The 25,327-nt window shown below is 25.6% G+C and overlaps 13 non-coding genes across 13 annotated transcripts; 6 read left to right on the top strand and 7 right to left on the bottom strand.

The window, feature by feature from the left end:
• Window positions 1-406: 406 nt before the first annotated feature.
• Window positions 407-488, bottom strand: Trnas-cga (transfer RNA serine (anticodon CGA)). The gene has a single exon. It is a non-coding gene; the product is annotated as a tRNA-Ser (tRNA).
• A 1,598-nt stretch (window positions 489-2,086) lies between these two features.
• On the bottom strand, window positions 2,087-2,158 carry Trnad-guc (transfer RNA aspartic acid (anticodon GUC)). The gene has a single exon. It is a non-coding gene; the product is annotated as a tRNA-Asp (tRNA).
• A 7-nt stretch (window positions 2,159-2,165) lies between these two features.
• Window positions 2,166-2,239, bottom strand: Trnai-aau (transfer RNA isoleucine (anticodon AAU)). The gene has a single exon. It is a non-coding gene; the product is annotated as a tRNA-Ile (tRNA).
• Window positions 2,240-4,432: 2,193 nt separating this feature from the next.
• Window positions 4,433-4,504, top strand: Trnat-cgu (transfer RNA threonine (anticodon CGU)). Its single transcript has one exon. It is a non-coding gene; the product is annotated as a tRNA-Thr (tRNA).
• Window positions 4,505-7,578: 3,074 nt separating this feature from the next.
• Trnag-ucc (transfer RNA glycine (anticodon UCC)) lies at window positions 7,579-7,650 on the top strand. Its single transcript has one exon. It is a non-coding gene; the product is annotated as a tRNA-Gly (tRNA).
• Window positions 7,651-8,812: 1,162 nt separating this feature from the next.
• Trnam-cau (transfer RNA methionine (anticodon CAU)) lies at window positions 8,813-8,884 on the top strand. Its single transcript has one exon. It is a non-coding gene; the product is annotated as a tRNA-Met (tRNA).
• Window positions 8,885-8,891: 7 nt separating this feature from the next.
• Window positions 8,892-8,963, top strand: Trnah-gug (transfer RNA histidin (anticodon GUG)). The gene has a single exon. It is a non-coding gene; the product is annotated as a tRNA-His (tRNA).
• Window positions 8,964-9,910: 947 nt separating this feature from the next.
• On the top strand, window positions 9,911-9,982 carry Trnae-cuc (transfer RNA glutamic acid (anticodon CUC)). Its single transcript has one exon. It is a non-coding gene; the product is annotated as a tRNA-Glu (tRNA).
• A 411-nt stretch (window positions 9,983-10,393) lies between these two features.
• On the bottom strand, window positions 10,394-10,467 carry Trnan-guu (transfer RNA asparagine (anticodon GUU)). Its single transcript has one exon. It is a non-coding gene; the product is annotated as a tRNA-Asn (tRNA).
• A 2,785-nt stretch (window positions 10,468-13,252) lies between these two features.
• On the top strand, window positions 13,253-13,326 carry Trnan-guu (transfer RNA asparagine (anticodon GUU)). Its single transcript has one exon. It is a non-coding gene; the product is annotated as a tRNA-Asn (tRNA).
• A 411-nt stretch (window positions 13,327-13,737) lies between these two features.
• On the bottom strand, window positions 13,738-13,809 carry Trnae-cuc (transfer RNA glutamic acid (anticodon CUC)). The gene has a single exon. It is a non-coding gene; the product is annotated as a tRNA-Glu (tRNA).
• Window positions 13,810-14,756: 947 nt separating this feature from the next.
• On the bottom strand, window positions 14,757-14,828 carry Trnah-gug (transfer RNA histidin (anticodon GUG)). The gene has a single exon. It is a non-coding gene; the product is annotated as a tRNA-His (tRNA).
• Window positions 14,829-14,835: 7 nt separating this feature from the next.
• Trnam-cau (transfer RNA methionine (anticodon CAU)) lies at window positions 14,836-14,907 on the bottom strand. The gene has a single exon. It is a non-coding gene; the product is annotated as a tRNA-Met (tRNA).
• Window positions 14,908-25,327: the final 10,420 nt, after the last annotated feature.

The following is a 25,327-nucleotide window of genomic DNA, read 5'->3' as shown; positions in this document are numbered from 1 at the left end:
GAATACATTAAGAATTTATTAAACCTTAGAATAAACAACACTTTGGTTACGTAGTTTACGTACAACTTTAAAACATTAAATTACTTTAAAGGTGATTGTTTTAATAAAAACTAAGCAGTTTATGTTCTTAAACCGGCAGTTTTTATAAGAAAAAACATATTTAAAAGAAAAAGTCACATTTTGTAGAAAAAAATTTTTGTAGGTCATCGTGATTAAAAAAAAATTATCTAAATTTTTTTTTACTTTTATTAGATCTAGTTTGTATTTAAGTTAAGTGAAAAGTCATCTTACTTTAAAATACTAAAAGTAGAAATGATAAAATCTGTACATGTTTTATCAATTAAAAAGGTGACTTTTATATTTAAATAATTTATATATACTACAGCTACTCCAGAATAAAATAAAACGCTGCGAGCAGGATTTGAACCTGCGCGGGCAATGCCCATTGGATTTCGAGTCCAACGCCTTAACCACTCGGCCATCGCAGCTCACGTTTGTAATATACTTTTATAGTTTATATAGCTAAACAGTTTTCAATACAAAACAAATCATATTAAGAAACCAAGTAAATAGTTTTTTTAAATATATATATAGTTTGTGGTTACAAAAGACTAAGCTTTTCAAAAATTTGTTATTTAAATGTTATTTAGTTATGTTGTAGTTTTGTTATTCAGTTCTTATATCCAACAATAAATAAAATTATTTCAATGTTAATTTACTCGTAAATATATTCAACAAAATATGTTCTTCGTAAGTAGAAGAAAAATGATTAATTTTTAAAATAAACAATGCATAGGCAAACATAACTATTTTTTTAAAAATTGAGATGATATAATTAAATAATTTCCTAAAAATTTGCACAATTAGGAGCCTGACAGGGAACTTGAACCCCTGACCGTTGAATTAAGAGTCCAACGTTCTACCGACTGAGCTAGCCAGGCTCACGCCGATATTGAAATTGTAGCAATTTTAAATAAAACCGTCATACATTGTGACGTAATAATTCAAATTTTGTGACGTAGTTATTGAAACTAGTGTTGCAACAATAGAAAAAACACTTCAGATTTATCTTTTAGTATTTAAGCTGTTACAAATTACTGTTATTACAACATTGTTAGTAATCTTTGAATTAGGAATTGTAGTAATACTACTACTATTACTTTATATCAATAGTACGATTTTGATAGATATCTTTATATTTTCATTTATATAAGTTAAGTTCAAATCTATTAGAATTCACTCCTTAAAAATTATTTCAAAATTATACAATGGGTTATTTATCTATTCAAATGTAAAAATATTTATACTCTTCAAGTAAAAATATTAAATAAAAAAGAAAAATAACACTTTTAGCACAAAATAATTACTGGTTTTAAAATTACTTGTTTTTTTTTAGCACTTAATTGATGATAAAAATCAAAAACTTTTTAACGTATTTTACTTTGACTAATTAAGCGATCAGAAAGTAAGTTTTTTAATATAATCTATACAGACATTTATAAATAGAATAAATTTAATAAAAACTAGTTTTGAAGTTTAACCAATGTAGTTTTTCTTATTAACTATTTTAGAACAAAACTTTTATAGTTTTTTCAGCCATGGTTAAAAGTTTGATTATAACTTGACAAAGGTTTCGATGATAATCCGTTTGAATTATTATAACAAAAAAACCATTTGTTTTTATAAATACGTAAGTAAACTTAACTTTTATAAATTCAGAAAGCTTAATATTAATTCTTTTAAAATAAATTAAGTTTATTTTCTTATTAAAATATTAGTTACATGTTAAAAGCATATAGTAAATTTGTTATTTTTTCAAACTGTAGCAAAGATATACATGTGTAAAAATAAGATGTACGAAATAACTTAACTATTACTTAAACATAGCTGAAAAAACTATAAAAGTTTTAATTTAGAATAGTTAATAAGAAAAACTACATTGGTTAAACTTCAAAACAAATTTTTATTAATTTTGTTCTATTTATAAATTTCTGTATAGATTATTAGTGTTAATTAATTTACTTACACAAAATCTATGACAGTTACGTCATGATTAATGTTAACTAAACTTAGCAAAATAAAAATGCTCCCCGTCGGGGAATCGAACCCCGGTCGCCCGCGTGACAGGCGGGAATACTCACCACTATACTAACGAGGATGTAATGTGGCCAGTACGGGGATCGAACCCGCGACATTCGCGTTATTAGCACGACGCTCTAACCAACTGAGCTAACCGGCCACACATCAATACCTGCAAATTTTCAGTTTATAACGCTGGAAGTTTTGATTGTTACGTCATGATCAACACTGCGCGACTACGTCTTTGAGGAAAACACATTAAATCCTTATCATTTTTTGTTGTGTTTTGATGTTTTAATTACTATGTTTCTCTATTAATTTTAATAAATTAAGGTTTTTAGTTGTATGAAGTTTAAGTAAGAGTATTTTATGAACAACTATTATACTTATTTTCAAAAGTTATTAAGTTTTACCTTCACTTTTATTGAAGTTATAGAAAAAATCTTAAGTTTACTTAAAATTTGCAAATATGCAGAAGTTGATCAAAATTTTATTTCTATTAAGCATCAACGTAATATTTTATTTAGAGTTTTTAAAGTGCATTTAAACAGTATTTTGGATAAAAAAAATATATATAAACATTTATAAGTATTTGTTGTATTTCTATATCTAGCAAATATAATATGTTACATATACTCAAAGCTGCAAATATTTTATATTAGATACCCTATTTAGATAGATTTAAATCTTAAATTAAACTGAAAAGTAAAAACAGGTTGCTTAAGGAAAAAAATGATTTTTTAGGTTATCAAAAAGTTGTTTAATTTAAACAGTCAACTTTAAACTTGACAAAATATAAACAGCTTAAGTCTGCTCATAAGTCATATCCATGAAAAACTTCAGAAGTATTTAGAGGAGTTTTAAAAAAGTGGTGTTTAAATAAGCATTTTATAATATATAAGCTAAACAAGGAATCTATTTTAAAAAACTTCAGCAATTACTATTTACTGAGTTTGAGTTGAGTTCAAGAAAAAAAAGTACTTTTGAAAGTATAAACTCTAAGTAAAATAACAGAAAAATAACATCGCATTTTTCAAAACCACAAAGTTATTTAATCTAAAACGATAGAGTTTTTAAAGCAAAAATTAAATATCATTTCACTTAGGCTTTGATGGGAATTTAAGCAGTAATATCAATAATACATTTTTGTAAGTCCATTCATAAGTTTCAACTATATTCTTAATATTACAATTGTAGTACAAAAAAATAAGTTTGTTCATTTCATGCATCCTTTAACTTATTTTGATGACAGAAATAACAAGTCATAAGTTAGAGTTTTTTAAGAGGTTTTACTAACACAAAAAATTATCTATGGTTATATATTTTTTTGATAGCTAAATACTATCTTAATATAAAACCCTAACTCTGTGCATTAGTGTGCAAGTTTTAGAATAAGCCTTTACTTTAATTTAAGCATGCTTAAAACTTTGCATGCAAAAATAGGTGATTCAAAAAACACTTTTCTATACCAACTGTTTAACAAAGTAATCAATGTACAAAAAACTACTTTCAAGTATGTATATAGTCACACTACTATGCAACTTAGTGTAAATAATATAAAATGATTAATAGTATGTTCTGAAATGAGAAAATAAAAGTTCCTGTTACTTATATTTAAAGTAAGTTTTATATACAACTTAAAAAACTGCATGAAATTTTAATCAACAGATCTATAATCCAATTTCGTAATCAGTGTATAAAATCAGTTTAAAATAAACTATGTGAAGAGAAAACTAACTTAGAAATAAAATAGCTAAGCTAGTAAATTGGTCTATAAGTGTTTCTAAAAACTTCCCAAACAACTGAATTGTTATTAGATTTTTAAACCAGTTATAAAGCTTTTTCGTCATTCAACATATTGAACTTTTTTTTTAAAAATTTGTTAATTATCTACATTTAAGAAAAAAACATTAGATGCCCTTTGAGGCCTTTTGGTAATATAATACTATTTAAGGTCGTATAAATTTAAATATTTTTGTAAGTGTTTTGCCAGTTATGTATTAGCCATAAAAGAGCAGTTTTATCACTAAATAATATATTTTTTAGGCAGAATATTTTTATTTTAAACAAAAACAGTGTTAAGTCAGATAACCTAATACAATGGTAGTATAAAGAAATTAGTAATTGTAACAGTAACACTTCTGCTTGAAATTTACTATAACTTAAAAAACTCAGCTTCTACTACAAATCTGTTTAAGTTTATTTTGAACTTTTAAGTAAAGACGCTTTAACAAAAAATAATTAACATTATAAATTTTTTTCTGGTTGGAATAGCGGTGTGCTTATTAGGTGTTTACTCAGCTTGTCTTGTGCATGTGAGGTTTATAAACGCAATAAACTAGATCCATTGCAAGCCGCTATAGCTCAGTGGCAGAGCACTGCTCTCGTCAAGCAGGGGTCGGGAGTTCAAACCTCTCTGGTGGCACTTTTTTAAATTACACAGGATAATAAACTATTGAAAATGACACTATTTTCATTCTTAACTAATTTCATAATACTGTAATTCTTTTCGTTTTTTGAAATTAAAGACTTTTTTACCTTGGTGTTTTAACTTTAAATGTACTATTTATTAAGTATAATTTATTTAAAAAGTTTTGATTTAAATGTTTAAAAATTGTTATGTAGATGTGTTTAAGGAGTTTATTGTTAAAACTAAACCTGGTATCATTTAAACTTTAGTTCACTACTTTGAAAACTATAACTTATTTTAAGTATTTAGTCAAAGTAATCATTCTTATGACTAAAAGGTTGTAGTTATCACATTTACAAACAAAGTCTTTTCAGTGTAAATAAACGTTATCATAAAATACAAGCAGAAAGTTAATTCATTTAAGTAAGTTTATAAACGCTACATGTTGTAATTTTTTCAACCCTTGTTGGTTCAGTGGTGGATCTCTTCCAGCCACGCGGAAGGCCCGGGTCCGATTCCCGTTTAATACCGTTTTGCTTGTTGTTTTTAAATTTAAGTAGGATATAAGTAATTTTTTTATAGTTTATTTACAACAAAGCTTTCAACTTACCAAAAAAATATTTAATTTAAAGTTATTGATTGCTTAAAGTAATATTTAAATATAAGTCTGAACTGTTTTACAAAAATTTGTTTTTACTTGTTATAGTGGGTTAATAGTTTAGAATATTAGGCTATAAAAAATAAAAGAACTTCCAAAAAGAATGGTTCTTTCGTTTTTTACAGTAATTTTCCGTTAGCAAAAATTTAAGAAAAGTGTAATTTGTAATATTCTTGTTGCTACGCAAGAACAGAAATTGAAACTTGTAATATTCTTGCGTAGCAACAAGAATAACACAAGTCACAATTTATGTTTTATACTCTAAAATGTTTTACACAATAGTAGTGTTTAAAACTATTTTGTATAGTTAACATTATTTAATTAGTTGTTTAGCTCAAACTTTCATATTAATATCCTTAGTATCTTTAAACTATGATATATTGGTTAGTGCGTTTACAAACCGCTATCTATAATACAATTGGTAAAAAAGTAATAACTATTAAGCATTAGTGCAAAGTAAGACTTGAATTACCATTTTAAGTTTATATATTCAAAATACAGTAATCGATAACGCGCTGATCTTAGAACTCAGAAGTTCTGGGTTCGAACCCTGGCAGAGATGCATCTTTTAAGTAATAATAATTTTTATTAGTTGTAACTTATACCTATATGTTCTAATTTAGACGAAAAACATCATTATATACTTTTAAAGAATGATTTTAAATAATAATTAATTCAAACTAAACATTATAAATATAAAAATTATTATTAGCTTTAAAATATACTAGCTTTACAGTAGTAAATGGATTATCAAACTACAGAGCAATATATTTAAGTATTTGGTAATACGTTTAGCGGTGTAATTGCTAAAGTGTTAATATAATTTTTAAAACTTAACAGCATCAAATAATTTGAAATATATACATATAGCACTAAATTTTTGAGTAATAAATTTTAAATAACATAAACATGCTTTAATAGTTACGTCATAACGCTTACTTATATGTTTATATATGCAAAGTAACGTCTGATAACATAGTCCGACGTGGTCTAGTGCTTAGGATTCCTTGCTTTTACCCAGGCGGCCCGGGTTCGATTTCCGATAAAGGAACCTTTTGTTTTAATCGAAAATTAAAAATTGGTTTTTAAACGGTTTTATATTTTTTTTTTTATACAATTGTTCGTACCTTAAATACATGAAATTAAACACAATAACAAATTAAAAAGATGAATTAAACGTTAACTTTAAACAAATTTCTATCTAAAAAAGTTCTTAAAAAAATTCTATACAAGTTCATTCGAGCAATACAACTTGAGCAGGGAAAATTAAAGCAGGAACAACTATGGATGGAATAAACTCTAACAGGAGCAACTCGAGAAGGAACAACTCGAGCAGGGATAACTCGAACAGGGGCAACTTCGATTTTAAGTTGGTTGCATGTTTTTGTTTTTTATTGCTAGTTAGACAAGTCCTAAAATAAAGAAAATAAATTAAATAATGAAGTTAGTATATTTATGATTGTGCAAATACATAAACTTACATGGACATAAATAAAAATAAAAATAGCTACAGTTTTTAAGAAACGGTTATGATATACAAAGGTATGAGATATGTGTTTTTTTTTTCAATTAAATTATTATTTAGTTAAACAAGCATATTAAATTTTTTTCTGAAAAGCTTGCTATTTTTTCGTATTACTTTTATAATTTTAATATAAATGTTTCAAACTAGGGGATTTTTTTTAATTTGACAATGTGAATCTGCAACACCCCCTAACCAAAAGACCACGCGACACCACTGGAACATAGCATACTAGAGTAAATTTCATCAAATTAATTGCAATGTTATTTTTAACTAGTTTAATTTAATTGAAAAAAAAAAAAAAAACTGTTAAACTTTTGTAAGAAAAGTATTTTACAGTTTTGAAGTAATAAATATGAGTTTAACGTATGCGGTAATTAACATAATTATGTCAACTATAGATAAAACAGGATTAAAAAGTTTAGTATAAAGTCAGATATAAACTATGTTTGAACAATTTAGTAACAAATACGCTGAAACTAATTTCAAATTGATTATTTTTATAAACTTTAGCAAATTTGAAAGACCTGATACCAACCTTAAACTTGTAAATTGTATTTCAAAATTAAAAAAATAGTTAAATTTTAAATTTTATTAAATGTACGCTTATTATTATGTTGAAGTTTAACTTTTAAAAATTTTTATATAAAAAACATTTTAGCTGCTTAAGTTTTTATCTTAAGTAGCTGGTTTACATTTTAGTATGTAGTAACCTTAACTGCTTAAAAAAAAATTGTAGTTGTTATGAAAGTTAGATAAATAAAAAGGCAACAAAATAGCTAAGATTTAAAACACTGTTTAATTAAGTAGACCAATTCAAAAGACAAGCACAAAACAATACTTTTGCATGTTCAGTTTACTAATAGTTACGCTTGCGTTTATATAGTTTTTATTCTCCAGTTTACAAAAGCGTCGATGTTGTAACGGTTAGCATTGGTGCCTTCCAAGCACTAGTTCCGGGTTCGACTCCCGGTCGACGCAGTATTGTTTTAGATTTTAATGGACTATTTCAGATGATAACCACTCTATGTGTTTTTAATTAGTGATTACAGCTTCAAAAAATTTCAAACACTTATTTAAAACTTTAGTATAACTAATTTACTCAATTACATAAATATCTTGTTTTAGGCCTAAAACTTTTCAATATAGTTTTTGTATGGTTTAGATTTAGGAAGCCTTAACTTATTAATAAAAACATTTCTAACGTTGAAGAGATATTTAAAAATATACAAACTAGAAATAAACTTTAGTGGTTAGTGTTTAAAGTTGTAAATTTGTTACTAAAGTTATAGATAGTTGCAATTTATTTTTGTAATCAAGTAAATTAACTGAAAAAAGCTAATGTTGTTATCAAAACTTATCAGAAAAAAGTTTATTTAATTTACTGAAATTACAAGTTTAAATGTGTATTAGGCTAAAAAGATAAAGCTAAAAGTTTAAACTCAATTTTAGTATCAAAGTTGTAATTATCTTTTTTTTAAGCACATAATTATAAATTTTCTAACCTTTAATAGTACTTTGTAATCAGTACTTAATATAACATATACATGAAAACATTTATTTGTATGAATTAAAACTATTAAAAAGTTTACAACACTTGCTTTAGTTCAGTTGCTTAGCAAAGTTAAAAGCTTATTTATCATTTAGTAACAACATTCATTTTTATGCCGTTTACTGCTGTTAAAAATTAGAAAAACTTGTCAGTTTCATTAAAAAAAGTTAAAGTTTTATTTAAGATATAACGTAAGCTGAAACATTTTTCTAGCTATTTTCAAAGTGTAAAAAACAAAAAATAAATAAAACAAATATATAGATGTATGATATTAGATAGTTAAAAATCAACAAGTTTTAGTTTAGGAAACTGATAAATATTGAAACTAAAATAGCTTTTGGTCATAACATATTGTAAATTAAGTTATTTTGAATTTTACCATAAAAATAATAAATATAAAATTTGAAATGTTTTATAGCAAACAAAAACTTTAAGCACAAACAGTTTTACAACATAAGTTTAAATTAAAATTGAAATAGTAAGGAAGTTAATTTTAAGTAGGTTTAATTGCATCAACAAAAGTATATAAGTAAGCATTAAGCTTAGAGCGAATTTTCAAGTATGTACACGCTATATGCAGTAATTATAAACAGCAGAGTGGCGCAGCGGAAGCGTGCTGGGCCCATAACCCAGAGGTCGATGGATCGAAACCATCCTCTGCTACTTTCTCGCTGTAATCGTATAGTGGTTAGTACTTCACGTTGTGGCCGTGACAACCCAGGTTCGAATCCTGGTTACAGCACTTTTTTATTATTGCTATATAAAAATTTATTATTATTAGTTTTCACGAAAATATATATAACAAATTTGGTCAACATAAGAAAAAATTATAATAATTATATTCATTTACATAGTAATGAGACTTAGTCAAAAGATTTCAATTTATCATAGTTTTATAAGTAATAAAAAGCTCTTGTCTTAAAAAATAGTTTAAGATTAAAACTCTGCTTCACTTTAACTCCTTATATTATATTTGCTTAAACATGTTTTGTTATAAAAAATATTTTTGTGTCTTTAAAACGCTTTTTCATAAATAACATAAATAAGTTAGCTTTTAATAATAACAAAGAGCATAAAGGTTTACCACATACATGAATAAGTAGTTTTGATTACTAATATATGCACTAAAGTCTAAATGTAATCAACAGCAATATGTTATATTTTTTCGAATTGTTTGTTGCATAAAGGTAGATAATGTTTTTAGTTTAAATAGTTTCCTAGTTGAAGAGAGTGAATTCTAAAAGTAGATTAGTAATAAATGTTTTACTATGGCTAAGTAAAATAAAACGTTACTATGCAAACAAACATTATTCGAAAAACAAGTTTAAATGTTTCAGAAAAATTAAATAATACACAAAGTTTAAGACAATTCAAAACACAAATACAGTATTTCAATTATTGAGCATAATAGAGTAATAATGAAATAAAAACTTTTACACATTAAATATTTATTAGACAGTGAAATTGGTTAGAACTTCAAAAACTTCATCTTGATGTATTTGAGAAAAGTTTAACTATATTAAACAAAAGTTCTTTATAAGCCATTCATATAAAAATAACCTTTGCTAGAATGTTATGTTAAAGCTTACTTTTTTTAAGTTCAAAAAATCATATATAACACTTAACTTAAAACACTCTGCATGCAAAAAACATAGGTTTTTAAACGTGAAAAGTTGCTTGTAGACGTCCTCCCAGGTGGTCTAGTGGTTAGGATTCGTGGCTCTCACCCACGCGGCCCGGGTTCGATTCCCGGTCTGGGAACGGTTTTTAATTTATTGAAATAGCCTAGATTTAAAATTAAAATTTTTAATATTTTTTACCTTATAATGAAAACTTGTAAACTTAATTATTAAAGTTACACATGCTTTCGTTAACATATTTCATTAGAACTTTAATATAGCGGTTCATTGAGTGCGACGTGACTAATTGGACTTATGTGAACGCAAAAAAATATATACTTAAACTGTTTTGAGCTGTATAGAATTTCACAAAAAAATACAGTAATACTTAAACTTAAAACAAAACAGACAATTTAAAATAGTGACTTGTATTTTGTTGTTTTAAGTACAAAGTCTAAAAAAAACAGCTTTAGTGCTAAGTAATAATAAAACTAAAAGTCTTATTATCAAAAGTGAAGGAAAATACTCTTCATTAAAAGTTAATGACAAAAATCGTCCTCGGGTGGGCTCGAACCACCAACCTTTCGATTAACAGTCGAACGCGCTAACCGATTGCGCCACGAAGACTTGTTTGGCTTACACTTATACTGATTATATATTAAAGTTTTCTCGCTTCACATTTGCGTCATTAATTACAAGTATGTACTCAGTTGCTAAGTTTAAAACAAATCTGAATGCTTTAGTATAAAGTTTTCGAGCATTTTTTGATTAACTCAGTACACTAACCATTTTTTAAAAATTTGTAGTTTTGAAAAAATTTCTTTTTTTATAATTTGAATAAGTATTTATTTTTTACAACTACAGAAAAATTACATAACTCTTCTCAATATGAAATCAGGTTTAAAAATTGTTTTTTAGACTATCATTAATGTTTAATCTAATTACCAATTATTTTGAAACTTTAATATCAGGGTAGCTGTCTAAATTGCGCGAGCGTACAAAATTGCACGAGGGGACAAAATTGCACAAAAACAGTAAATTGCATTAAGATACTTTTGCACGAAGACTAATTTGCACGAAAGCGCAAAATTGCACGTAGACAAAATTGCACGAAGGTTCACTTTTGCACGGAGACATTTTTGCACGAGGGTTTATTTTGGCACGAGCAGAAATTTTGCCCGCAGACACTTTTGCACAAAGGGTCATTTTTGCACGAATGCCAATTTAGCACGGAGGGTCAGTTTTGCACGGATTTTGTTTCCTTTCCAGGGACGGGTCAAAATTGCGCGTAGACAATTTTGCATGAGGGGACAAAATAGCACGAGAAGACTCTTTTGCACGAAAAAATTTATATTATATTTAAAAAAAGAAGAATCAGATTTAAAAATTTAATTAACTAAATAATAGAAAAATACGAAAAAAAATTATATAATATTCATAAAATAAAAGATTTGAATTACAAAATTTAATAACTAAATAATAAAAAATTAAGAAAAAAAAACACTAAGTAATAAACTTTAATTTAAAAAAAACAAATCAATTAAAAAAAAAATATTAAGTAAAAAATTCCAGATAAAATAATAATAAAAAAAATAATAACTTAATTTAAAAAAATGTGAAAGTTGCAGTGTCTATTATATATAATATTTTTTAGTAAAAAAAAAATATTTTCAAATAAAAAATAAAAACTAAATGCTAAATAGATTAAAATAAATAATAAAGAAGGTATGAATTTAAAAAATTAAATAACTAAAAACTAAATATTTATAAAATTTATCTATATTAAATAAATTTAATTATTTTTTATTAAAAAATAAATAAGATTTATAAAACTTATAAATTAATAAATTAAATAGTAAAAACATTAAATAAAAATCCAAAACAAAAGTTAATAAAATTAATAAAAAAATTCAAAATAAATGAAATAAATAATTAAATAAGTTTAAAAGAAATAATAACAATTAAGACCAATTTCCTCCTTTTATTACTACTTTTCATTTACTCATAATTTTTTTAACTTGCATTTTTTGTTTGCAAAGTGTTTTTTTTTTCTTCATTGCTTTTATTTTTAAGTATTTCTAGTTATATTTTTGAATTTTTTCTAATGTTGTTCATGCAAATGTAAAATATTTTCCGATTGTTTTTAATAAGTGGTTTATTGAACAAAAACGAAAAATTGCTCAAAATTTTTTGGTTCAAGGACCTGGATACGCAAAAAGACCTCTCGGTCATCGAATTGCATACCTAACTCTATCAAATTTATAATAACCTGCAAATGAAAAAATATAAAAATAATTCAGTCGAAGTTTAAATTCTAAAACGAAAATCTCTATCTAAAATGAGAATATTAAACTTCACAACAATAAATATTTTGCCAAAAAATAATATCAAAAATAATAAATATTTATATAAACACATGTAACTAACATTATATACACATTAAATACACTTTGAACTGTACGTAAAAAGGTATAGTTTTCATCTGAAATGTTTTTAATTTTGAAATTTATTAATAGATTAAGCAAATAGCTTAAACTTTTAAATGATTTAAAAACGATAAAAAAAAAAATTAATTAATTTGAAATTCTTATCTTTTTAAAAAGTATGCTTAAAAATTTAGACTCTATTATCAAATTATTTCAACTTATTAAAAAACAAACAAAAATAAATTGATTTGATTTTTAAACTAAAATTTATTTATATTTATTTTAATGTTATAGCTGTAATTTATTTTTTCTCGTTTTGGAATCATATAATAGTTCAAGTTATTTGCTTAAATTATTGATAAATTTTTAAATTAAAAATATTTCAGATAGAAACTATACCACTTTACGTAGAGTTCAAAGTATATTTAATGGGTATATAATGTTAGATACATGTGTGTATGTAAATTGTTTTTTTTTTGATATTTTTTTTTTTTTGTAAAATATTTAATTTTGTCTACGTGCAATTTTGCGCTTTCGTGCAAATTAGTCTTCGTGCAAAAGTATCTTAATGCAATTTACTGTTTTTGTGCAATTTTGTCCCCTCGTGCAATTTTGTACGCTCGCGCAATTTAGACAGCTACCCTGATATTAAAGTTTCAAAATAATTGGTAATTAGATTAAACATTAATGATAGTCTAAAAAACAATTTTTAAACCTGATTTCATATTGAGAAGAGTTATGTAATTTTTCTGTAGTTGTAAAAAATAAATACTTATTCAAATTATAAAAAAAGAAATTTTTTCAAAACTACAAATTTTTAAAAAATGGTTAGTGTACTGAGTTAATCAAAAAATGCTCGAAAACTTTATACTAAAGCATTCAGATTTGTTTTAAACTTAGCAACTGAGTACATACTTGTAATTAATGACGCAAATGTGAAGCGAGAAAACTTTAATATATAATCAGTATAAGTGTAAGCCAAACAAGTCTTCGTGGCGCAATCGGTTAGCGCGTTCGACTGTTAATCGAAAGGTTGGTGGTTCGAGCCCACCCGAGGACGATTTTTGTCATTAACTTTTAATGAAGAGTATTTTCCTTCACTTTTGATAATAAGACTTTTAGTTTTATTATTACTTAGCACTAAAGCTGTTTTTTTTAGACTTTGTACTTAAAACAACAAAATACAAGTCACTATTTTAAATTGTCTGTTTTGTTTTAAGTTTAAGTATTACTGTATTTTTTTGTGAAATTCTATACAGCTCAAAACAGTTTAAGTATATATTTTTTTGCGTTCACATAAGTCCAATTAGTCACGTCGCACTCAATGAACCGCTATATTAAAGTTCTAATGAAATATGTTAACGAAAGCATGTGTAACTTTAATAATTAAGTTTACAAGTTTTCATTATAAGGTAAAAAATATTAAAAATTTTAATTTTAAATCTAGGCTATTTCAATAAATTAAAAACCGTTCCCAGACCGGGAATCGAACCCGGGCCGCGTGGGTGAGAGCCACGAATCCTAACCACTAGACCACCTGGGAGGACGTCTACAAGCAACTTTTCACGTTTAAAAACCTATGTTTTTTGCATGCAGAGTGTTTTAAGTTAAGTGTTATATATGATTTTTTGAACTTAAAAAAAGTAAGCTTTAACATAACATTCTAGCAAAGGTTATTTTTATATGAATGGCTTATAAAGAACTTTTGTTTAATATAGTTAAACTTTTCTCAAATACATCAAGATGAAGTTTTTGAAGTTCTAACCAATTTCACTGTCTAATAAATATTTAATGTGTAAAAGTTTTTATTTCATTATTACTCTATTATGCTCAATAATTGAAATACTGTATTTGTGTTTTGAATTGTCTTAAACTTTGTGTATTATTTAATTTTTCTGAAACATTTAAACTTGTTTTTCGAATAATGTTTGTTTGCATAGTAACGTTTTATTTTACTTAGCCATAGTAAAACATTTATTACTAATCTACTTTTAGAATTCACTCTCTTCAACTAGGAAACTATTTAAACTAAAAACATTATCTACCTTTATGCAACAAACAATTCGAAAAAATATAACATATTGCTGTTGATTACATTTAGACTTTAGTGCATATATTAGTAATCAAAACTACTTATTCATGTATGTGGTAAACCTTTATGCTCTTTGTTATTATTAAAAGCTAACTTATTTATGTTATTTATGAAAAAGCGTTTTAAAGACACAAAAATATTTTTTATAACAAAACATGTTTAAGCAAATATAATATAAGGAGTTAAAGTGAAGCAGAGTTTTAATCTTAAACTATTTTTTAAGACAAGAGCTTTTTATTACTTATAAAACTATGATAAATTGAAATCTTTTGACTAAGTCTCATTACTATGTAAATGAATATAATTATTATAATTTTTTCTTATGTTGACCAAATTTGTTATATATATTTTCGTGAAAACTAATAATAATAAATTTTTATATAGCAATAATAAAAAAGTGCTGTAACCAGGATTCGAACCTGGGTTGTCACGGCCACAACGTGAAGTACTAACCACTATACGATTACAGCGAGAAAGTAGCAGAGGATGGTTTCGATCCATCGACCTCTGGGTTATGGGCCCAGCACGCTTCCGCTGCGCCACTCTGCTGTTTATAATTACTGCATATAGCGTGTATATACTTGAAAATTCGCTCTAAGCTTAATGCTTACTTATATACTTTTGTTGATGCAATTAAACCTACTTAAAATTAACTTCCTTACTATTTCAATTTTAATTTAAACTTATGTTGTAAAACTGTTTGTGCTTAAAGTTTTTGTTTGCTATAAAACATTTCAAATTTTATATTTATTATTTTTATGGTAAAATTCAAAATAACTTAATTTACAATATGTTATGACCAAAAGCTATTTTAGTTTCAATATTTATCAGTTTCCTAAACTAAAACTTGTTGATTTTTAACTATCTAATATCATACATCTATATATTTGTTTTATTTAATTTTTGTTTTTTACACTTTGAAAACAGCTAGAAAAATGTTTCAGCTTACGTTATATCTTAAATAAAACTTTAACTTTTTTTAATGAAACGGACAAGTTTTTCTAATTTTTAACAGCAGTAAACGGCATAAAAATGAATGTTGTTACTAAATGATAAATAAGCTTTTAAATTTGCTAAGCAACTGAACTAATGCAAGTGTTGTAAACTTTTTAATAGTTTTAATTCATACAAATAAATGTTTTCATGTATATGTTATATTACGTACTGATTACAAAGTACTATTAAAGGTTAGAAAATTTATAATTATGTGCTTAAAAAAAAAGATAATTACAACTTTTATACCAAAATTGAGTTTAAACTTTTAGCTTTATCTTATAAGCCTAATACACATTTAAACTTGTAATTTCAGTAAATTAAATAAACTTTTTTCTGATAAGTTTTGATAACAACATTAGCTTTTTTTCAGTTAATTTACTTGATTACAAACATAAATTGCAATTATCTATAACTTTAGTAACAAATTTACAGCTTTAAACACTAACCACTAAAGCTTATATCTAGTTTGTATATTTTTAAATATCTCTTCAACGTTAGAAATGTTTTTATTAATAAGTTAAGGCTTCCTTAATCTAAACCATACAAAAACTATATTGAAAAGTTTTAGGCCTAAAACAAAATCTTTATATAATGGAGTAAATTAGTTATACTAAAGTTTTAAATAAGTGTTTGAAATTTTTTGAAGCTGTAATTACTAATTAAAAACACATAGAGCAGTAATCATTTGAAATTGTCCATTAAAATCTAAAACAATACTGCGTCGACAGGGAATCCCGGAACTAGTGCTTGGAAGGCACCAATGCTAACCGTTACAACATCGACGCTTTTGTAAACTGGAGAATAAAAACTATATAAACGCAAGCGTAACTATTAATAAACTGAACATGCAAAAGTATTGTTTTGTACTTGTCTTTTCAACTGGTCTATTTAATTAAACAGTGTTTTAAAACTTAGCTATTTTGTTGCCTTTTTATTTATCTAATTTTCATAACAACTACAATTTTTTTTAAGCAGTTAAGGTTACTACATACTAAAATGTAAACCAGCTACTTAAGATAAAAACTTAAGCAGCTGAAATGTTTTTTATATAGAAATTTTTATAAGTTAAACTTTAACATAATAATAAGCGTACATTTAATAAAATTTAAAATTTAACTTTTTTTTTAACTTTTAACTACAATTTACAAGTTTAAGGTTGGTATCAGGTCTTTCAAATTTGCTAAAGTTTACAAAAATAATCAATTTATCAATCTCTTTCTCATCTTTTCCTAACACAAAACAGTCGTCAACATATTTGAAGTCAAAACACAAAACAGTCGTCAACTATAAAGCTTATGAATATATTAGACAAAGTTGGCCCCAATGGCCATAACTTATCTATCGTGTTGGGAATACATTTGAGATTTAAATGTAAAATATAAATTGCACACAACTATTTGATAACTTTAAAACCTTCAGAAATTGTTTTTACTTATACTAGGTTTAAGATACTGAGAGCCTAAATATAATTATTTAAAAATACGGAAAGAAAACATGTAATACTTAAATTACTACGTAAAGTATTGTAGGAATGGTTTTATATTTATAACTTTATTTCCAAAAAGTTTTAGTTATAAACAAAACTCAAAAAAGAATCCAGTATATATATTTGTTTATAAATAATAATGTGATAAATTAAACTTAAACACTTTCCACAGAACCCACTAGATTTCAGATCGTACTAGCTTAAGATAAAAAATAATTTTTTGGTTTTTATGAAACGTATGTTTTGGTATATTTAAAATATACTTTTATTGATAAACTTTTATATTTATGTATGTAATAAATAAATTACACAGTACTCTTTCTTTATTAAACAAACGCATGTTTCTGTGTGTTAGTTTAAACTTCTAGTACTGTGTAAATATGTTTTTATATATTCCAGTGAACTTTCTACGCATCTCTATTAGCGATTAAATTAAAATTTTAAACAACTATACATTTATATACAAATTTTAATCTCTTTTACGTTCGAATATGTTTAAAACTTATAAATATTTTAAGTTATTTTTATCCTCATAAAATGTCTAATTGACTCTACTAAAATTATACTTAATTATAAATGGTCAATGCTTTTGTTTTTATTTTCAAAATAGCAATTGAGTGTATTTAAAAACGTATAATATACTCGTTTTAAAAATTTAGTGATAATTAGTTGAAATAGTAATAATGTTTAAAAAAATATTTATATTTGTATCTATCTGATAAAATAGTATTTGAAATTAAGAGAGATGTGATTTACCAAGTGTTGATTTATGACTAAGAAAGGCTATCTTATCTAAAACAAAAGTATCATTACATCAAATAATTTACTAGAGTCTCTGAGTAGTTTAATGAGCTGTTAATAAGTATATTTGAATATAATAAACAGGTGCTGTTTTCAAAAAAGAATTAGTACATAGTTATAAATAAAATAATAATAATAATGAACGACAGAGATGAGATTTAACAAATGTTATCCAAAGTTAAAACAGTAAATGTTTAAGTATAAAAAAATACTGTTCTAAACTACAAACTAATCCAAGCACCCATCAGCAAATATTCTTAGCAACCTAGTTTACTTAAGACAAACATGTTTGCTTTGTGACGTAATAAAACGTTTGACTTATTATTTATAATATCAATTTATTCTGTTCAGTCGAGTGGCCGAGTGGTCCAGTTATTTCGATGGCATGGGTTCGAAACCCGTCTCTGCCACATTTTTTTTTTTAATTCAGAGCTCATTTTTACCTAAATACTGATTATGTATAAGTTTTAACATCAAATAACGTTAACTTAATCAAAAATTATATACATTTTTTAATTAACTTTAATTTTGATTTGAAATCAATAATGTATGTTAAACACATGTACAAGAGGTAATAAATTAAATAAATATCCGTCTCAGCCAGTACTTTTACTAAAAGCAGCTGTAGGGTAAATTAATTTCAATATGTTTGTGCAAGTTTAAGCTAAAAGTATAGTTCATTTTTTATACTGTGTTGTGTTTTATATTGGTATAGTTATATGTTAAATTTTACACTAAACAATTAAAACTTGTTATACTTAAATGCTATTCTAAGTACTTAGAATAAATTACTGTGACATTAGTCCCTAATTTAACTTCAAGCTAATTTGTTCAAAAAACGACTTTCTTAATGTTCAATTCAGCATAAGACGTAATCATTTTTAATTTCTATTTCAAGTGTTTTAAATAGTTGTAGTTACACATTTCTTGAACTATATAGTTACAATTAATGTTTAAAAAATAATGTAGGTTTAAAAACTAAAAATTCATAAACATGTTTTGCTAATCACGAACAACTTTTATTGTATTTTATTGATTGAAAAACTTGTAGAGATTGTATCATTATAAATCGAAAAAGCGTCAAAAATAAAATTTGATTTTCTGGTTATGTAGAACTGTAAACTTTCATCATTGTTTAAAAGTATAACTTTAGTTGTTTAAATTTATATAATAAAAAATAAATTCAATGTTGTATTTTAAGACCTGCTTATATAATAGTTAACAGACCGCATTTATTACAAATAGTATAAAAAACAAAAGGTCATAAAAGTGTCTTTGTTGAACAATAACAGTCGAATGTTTTAAATCTAAAGTTTGACTTTACTCTTTATAGTTTATAAAAACCAATATAAATTAAAACCATTTCTAATTAATGTTTAAATTAAAAAGTAAGTTATAAAACTTATTTCTTATAAAATTACTTCAAAAACAAAACGTTTTATCAAGTTAATTGGACTAAGTTGTAATACTACTAGTATGCACGAAGACATTTTTGCACAAAGGGTCACTTTTGCACGAGAGGTCACTTGGTAAGGGTTAAAGGGAACATTGATAGTAAAAATTAAATATACAAACACATAAAAAAACTAAAATTAAAAACAAAACTAAAGAAAAAAACTAAAAAAAAAAAAATACTAACCGAGGGTAAGGGTTAGAGGTTACACTGATAAAAAAATATCTAATAAATTTAATAGTACAAAAAAACAAAAAAAAAAACAGAACAAAAGAAAAAAAAAATTATCGATTGAGGGTAAGGTAAGGGGCAACAGTGATAGTAAAAAATAACAATTTACAAATTTTTCAACCCGTGCAGAAGTGACCCTTCTTACATTTTAGATTTCTACCTATTGAAAACATACCAAAAACATAAAGTATTTAGTGAGTATATAAACGCTACATAACATATCTATTTATAAGCATTAATGTTTTGGGTTCGATTCCCGGGCAATGCATTTTTTGCTTTTTAATATTTGATATTAACAGTTTAAACTAACTATCAAGTATTTCTATTGATTCATACAATTATAATTTTTTTTTAAGATAACACAATTTATAACTTTAACAGCTGTTTCTGTATTTTACACATATTTTCGTAGAAATGTTTTTCGATTTTAAATACAATAAAATTGTTGAACGACATAGTCATGGTTGTAATAAAACATTAAGTAATAATAGTTATTACAGTGTTTTGTGTATGTATGAAGAGTGTCTCTTTATAAACAAAATTTTAACAGTTATTTTATTTAGACAACTTTGAGCAAAACAACTATATCAAGTAGAAGTTTAAAAATATACGTCACCATTATAGCTGCAAACATTTTTTTGAAAACACAATCAACATTAATAAATGCTTGCTGAAATTTAACTGCTTTTATGGCTCAGGTCAGAACTAGCACATGTTTTACAATTCTTAGATAAAACGACAATCTATGTCTAATGAAAACTATATTTAGTGAGTAAACACAAATTAAACCTTTTTATTTTGTAAAATTTAGCCACGTAGATAGTTCTTCGCATAAAATAAAAATTAGTCGACTAATATGTAAGTTGACTCTTAAAAATTCAATTTAAAGTACTTAAATTTGCAGCATACTAGTAACAGGTCGTAATTTTCTAGAAGTGTATCAAATAAAACGTTCATAACTTAGTGTATTTTCAAAGAACCGTGATAATTATCATACAATATCTTAATATACGTCATTTGTATAGGGTAGAAATTAAATAGTTAGCTCAGTTAGTTAGAGCGCCGTGCTAATATCGCGAATGTCGCGGGTACGACTCCTTTACTAGCTATGTTTTTTGTAAATAATAACATAGCTTAGTTTTTAAAAATAGGTCTTTTAGATCTTAAATACATGTAGACCAGGGGTCGGCAGGCAGTTGGTGCTCGCGGGCCAAATTTCAAATTTTCAAAGTTTTCGCGGACCGCAGTTTTAGTTTTAGTGACATTTGAATAATATTTTGCTTTTAGTCTTACTAGAGAAACTTTTACTTTTATTCACTTTGATATTACAATTTACTTTTAAATATACAGAGAATGTCTATTTAAATTATAAATACTTTATAGAATAAAATTTACATTGACTAATGTACTTAAGTCTTAATAAACTATGTACTTTCTTAAAGACTAATAGGGTAAACTTAATATTTTGTAATTTAATTTTGAACCTAACTCTGTATTAAAATTCAAGCTTAAAAATATTTTAGAGGTCACTTTTATGCCTTGTTTGTACTATTAACCCTTTTTACATGTTTCTAAAAATATTTATTTAAAAAAAAAATTGCGTCTAAAATAGTTTACACTCTTTTAAAAATTCAGTAATAAATTAACTAAATAAATCTAATACCTATTTGTTATGTAAAAATCTAAAACAAATTTTTAACCTGATTAACTCTCAAATACTTTAATAAAATACGTTATTAGTAATTAATTAGTATTTTACATGGTTGCCACTTTAACAGCAAAATGTCTAAGTTATATCAAACCAGCCAAGTTAATTAAAAGTTGAAAAAACATAAAACTTTTTCTTAATCAAGCTTAAATACCTAACTGAAATATCGTCATTTTAAACAAGTACACAATATGTAAAGAGACAAGAAAGAAAAATACAATTATTAAACTACATTACGGTTGTAAAAACTATTCTGAGAATTCAAAGTGGTTAAAATAAAAGTTTCACACACACCTGAGTCTTAAAAAGTGTCTTAAACAGGTTTAACCTAGTCTGTATTCTTCAAACTTTTAAACTAGCCTGCTTGTTTGGCAACCCTGTTTAAAAGAAAGTTCATAAAATAAAGAAATAACGAAGTTTATTAACAGTGAATTAAATATAAATCAAAAAAAAGTATTATAAGTCAGTTTCAATGGACAATTACGGTTTATTAAACACTTTTTACAAAAGTATAAAAGCTTATTAAGCCTTTAATGAAGACGAATAACTAACTTTCTATTAAGAATTATAGCAATTTTTTATCTGCAATAAAAATCTTGCATTTGAAAAGATTAAATGTGAAATATAAGACAAGCTATAAGCATTGAAAAACGTTATTTAGGAGTTATTGCAAGAAACGAAAAAAAGCAAATCGCCTAAGTCAGTTCCAACAAAGCACATGATTATCTTCAGTACCTACAGACTGATTGAAGAACAAGTTAAGGCAAGTTATAAAGTAGCAAAACTAATTACTAAAAAGAAGATACCGTTTAGAATTTTAATTTTCTTAAAGAATTTATGTTGACGGTAGTATAAGATTATTGTTTATTTCTTAACTGACAACAAAAGTCGTGTTTAAGAAATGCCTGAAGATTATAAAGCAGCATAAATCAAATTAGGACTTTAATCAATCTGTTAAGATGAGTTGTTTTTACTAATTTTGAAATTTTAGAAGAATTTTTAGGTTTAGTTCCAATGCAAAGTACAGCAATAGGTAAATAGATTTTAAAAGCAAAGGTGCAATGCACCAATATAAAGTTTGTGAAAGTACAAATTTTTTCTTCTGTTTTCAGTATAAAATTAAACTAAAGGTAAAAAATCTTTTAAACGTCATATCAATTTTAAAAATATGCTATTAAGCTACTTTAATTGTGGTTTTTAATAAAAATAATTATATGGTAAATTTTTGTTTCAAATTAAAATTTCATTACTTTACAAGTAAAACTTGTTTGAAATTCCCAGTTTTTCAAAAATTCTCAAATTCAAACTTTTTTCAGATTTTTTAAGTGTAAATTTTCAGATTCCAGGTTTACCGGGACTTAAGTTTTTTGGCAACACTGATTATTCACACTTATATACAGTAGTATAAACAGTATTTCAAATTGTATCAGCTGCAAGATTTAAAATTAAGATATATTATAATTCAAACCAACACTGTGTATTGACCAAAACATGCATCATAAATTTAATTTGCCACTCTTTAAAGAAAAAAAGCCAGCCTGAGTGACAAAAAACTAGCATGATGTTTTTGTATACAAAATGCAGTTCAAGTAAATAACTAAATAAAAACACTAAATTGGCCTGAGATTTAAAGTCTTCAAATGGTCATAGTCTGAGTTTGTAGCAATGTTTAGTTATTTATAAAATTGAATTTGAACTTATTTGATTCACAATGTACTACAAACTTAATAAATTTACCATTCTTGAATCTAGCTTGTATTAAATTGGTAGTTTCAACAAACAGCAATTGTTTATATTAGTATGCAATGCATAACAATTAACTTCATTGCCTAAAAACATTGTTTGAAAATTAAAAATGTGTACATAACAAATGCTATTTTAATTTATGTCATATATATTGTTTTAAATGTTTCTGAACACACTTAGAAATTACATTTAGATACAATAATGTTAGACATTTATGCATAAACTAAACTTAATCTAACTTAAGCAGTAAATAAAAAGTGGATTAAAATATAAGCATCTTTGTACACTTGTGTGCATTGGAATGAATTTTAAGTTAAAAAAACTACTAAAAAATCGAAACGTGTAAAACCAATATCAAATAAACCTTATTTCTTATTATTATGTTATATTAAATGTACTTGTGTACACTTAAATATAATATTTAGTAATAATACATCTATAAAAGCAACTTAGGTATAAAATACATTTAAAATGAATACCTAAACTGTAAAGAAATGCTATTTTATTTAATTACTGTGCATTACTTTTGTGCGTAATGAAAAACATTTGCATTTGGTTTATTTACTAAGTAGCTATTATATAACTGACTTACTAAATCTAAGCACTCTTTACACTCTTTTTTCAAATAATTACTTGCTGTTGTAAGAAGAAAGCTAATATAAAAATGAGAAAATACCCTGTTAGAAAGCTTATCTGTTTTTTCACATTTTTAAGCTAATACAGTAAAGTCTTTTTATTATTTAAAAATTTTATACATGAACTTAAAACGAAATAAAACAAAACCAAATTACCAGTAAAAATTTAACTTAAAACATATTGTTGCTCAGCGGGCTACATTAACATGCTCGCAGGCCACAAAAATTTCTTTTGCGGGCCGCATTCAATTCAAAAAAAAAACGTGCTCACGGGCCGCAGATTTACCCTTCGAGGGCCGCAATTGGCCCGCGGGCCGCAATTTGCCGACCCCTGATGTAGACACTAGACACTACTTCTAAATGTTTTTAATTTTTTTTTTAATGTATAATATATATACATATATATATATATATATATATATATATATAAAATTAAAATACAAAAAATAAACTTTTGCTTGAGACAGCTGTTTCTGCGTTTAATACGCGTCTTCAGCCAAGTTTTATTCAATGAAAAGCAAACTTGTAAGTACAGCAATAAAATTATACAAAATTAGGTATTACGTAATAATAGATAGTTGATTTTAGACAAAATTATTAACATAGTTTTTAGATAAATTGTTTACGATAATGTATGCAGCCAGTTTGTAGTTCGTTTCTTTTGTTTAGGGATTCTGATTTATTAACTTTTAAAATTTCGATTTTTTCCGCATTACACAATTTATATCCGTTATTTAAACTATATTTATTTTTCGTTCTTGTTAATATTTCCCACTGAATTTTAAAATTAACTTCGTTATTTTTTAGTTTCCAAATGTACTGCGATAAAGTTGTCGTATTTTTATGTTTTTCGTGTTTGAAGCTGTACTTGTGCTTTATGTAGCGATTCTTGAACGGTAGTCCAGTCGAGCCAACATAAAACTTGGTCTGGTTTTCAGTTATGACTGTAGCTTTATATATAATATGTTCCATTAAACAACTTCCATTAACCGGGCATTCTTGTTTTTGCAGTCACACATTCGCCTCTCTTTGTCCTGCGTGTCTAAAATCTTTCGATTGTGTGCCATTATAAGTTGTTTCATGTTTGGCATGCAGGAGTAGGACACTTTTAGTGTCTTCCTGTTAAAAACTTTACAATATGGATGGTTTTCAGTAAAGTTATTATCCACAATCTCTAGGAAGCGCTTCCCAACCCGTGTTGCCACACTTTTGCAGAATGGAGCGTTGAAATATAGAATATTTCTTCTCCTTCTTTTCTAGTTCTTACCCTTCTCGCTTTTGTGGCTATAGGCTAACTCGTGATCGTACCCACTTTCTCTTATAGCTTCCTGGTATTGTTGGGTTGTTTCCTTAAAAATGCTTTGACTGCTAGAAATCTTCTGGAGGCGGTTACTCACTGCCACCTGTATGTGTTTTAACACATGCTCTGGATGGTTTGACTTGCTATTCACATAAACCGTATGCGCATTTGGTTTTCTATACGGCTTATGACTTTCATTTTGAAGATCTAAAGTAACATCTAAGAAGTCTGTTACAAACAGATTGGCTTCGATGGTGACATCAAAACCAATGTTTTCAAAAACTTTTCTTAGATGTTTGACTTTTCTCTCCATATCTGGTCCCGGGAGAATGTCCACCACTGCTAAACCATCTTCAGGGTATATACCAAAGTTACCATCTCTAAAAATCTTTTCCTTTTTCAATATATCTAAAATATATAGAAATGTATAAAAAATATATATAAAATATATATATAAAATATATATAAAAATATATATAAAATATATAATCTAAAATATATATATATATATATGTTATACTGTATTATGTTATATCTATTTATATATGTATATAGAAATAAGTTGATTAACTTAATAAATTAAACCTTTCACACGGAGCCCACCTTAAGGGTT

The sequence above is a fragment of the Thalia democratica genome, chromosome 2, assembly GCF_965202585.1.
Source record: "Thalia democratica chromosome 2, ktThaDemo2.hap1.1, whole genome shotgun sequence".
NCBI classification, from domain to species: Eukaryota; Metazoa; Chordata; class Thaliacea; order Salpida; family Salpidae; genus Thalia; species Thalia democratica.
Note: the sequence above shows the minus strand (reverse complement) of the source record. Positions and strands in the feature narration are given on the sequence as shown.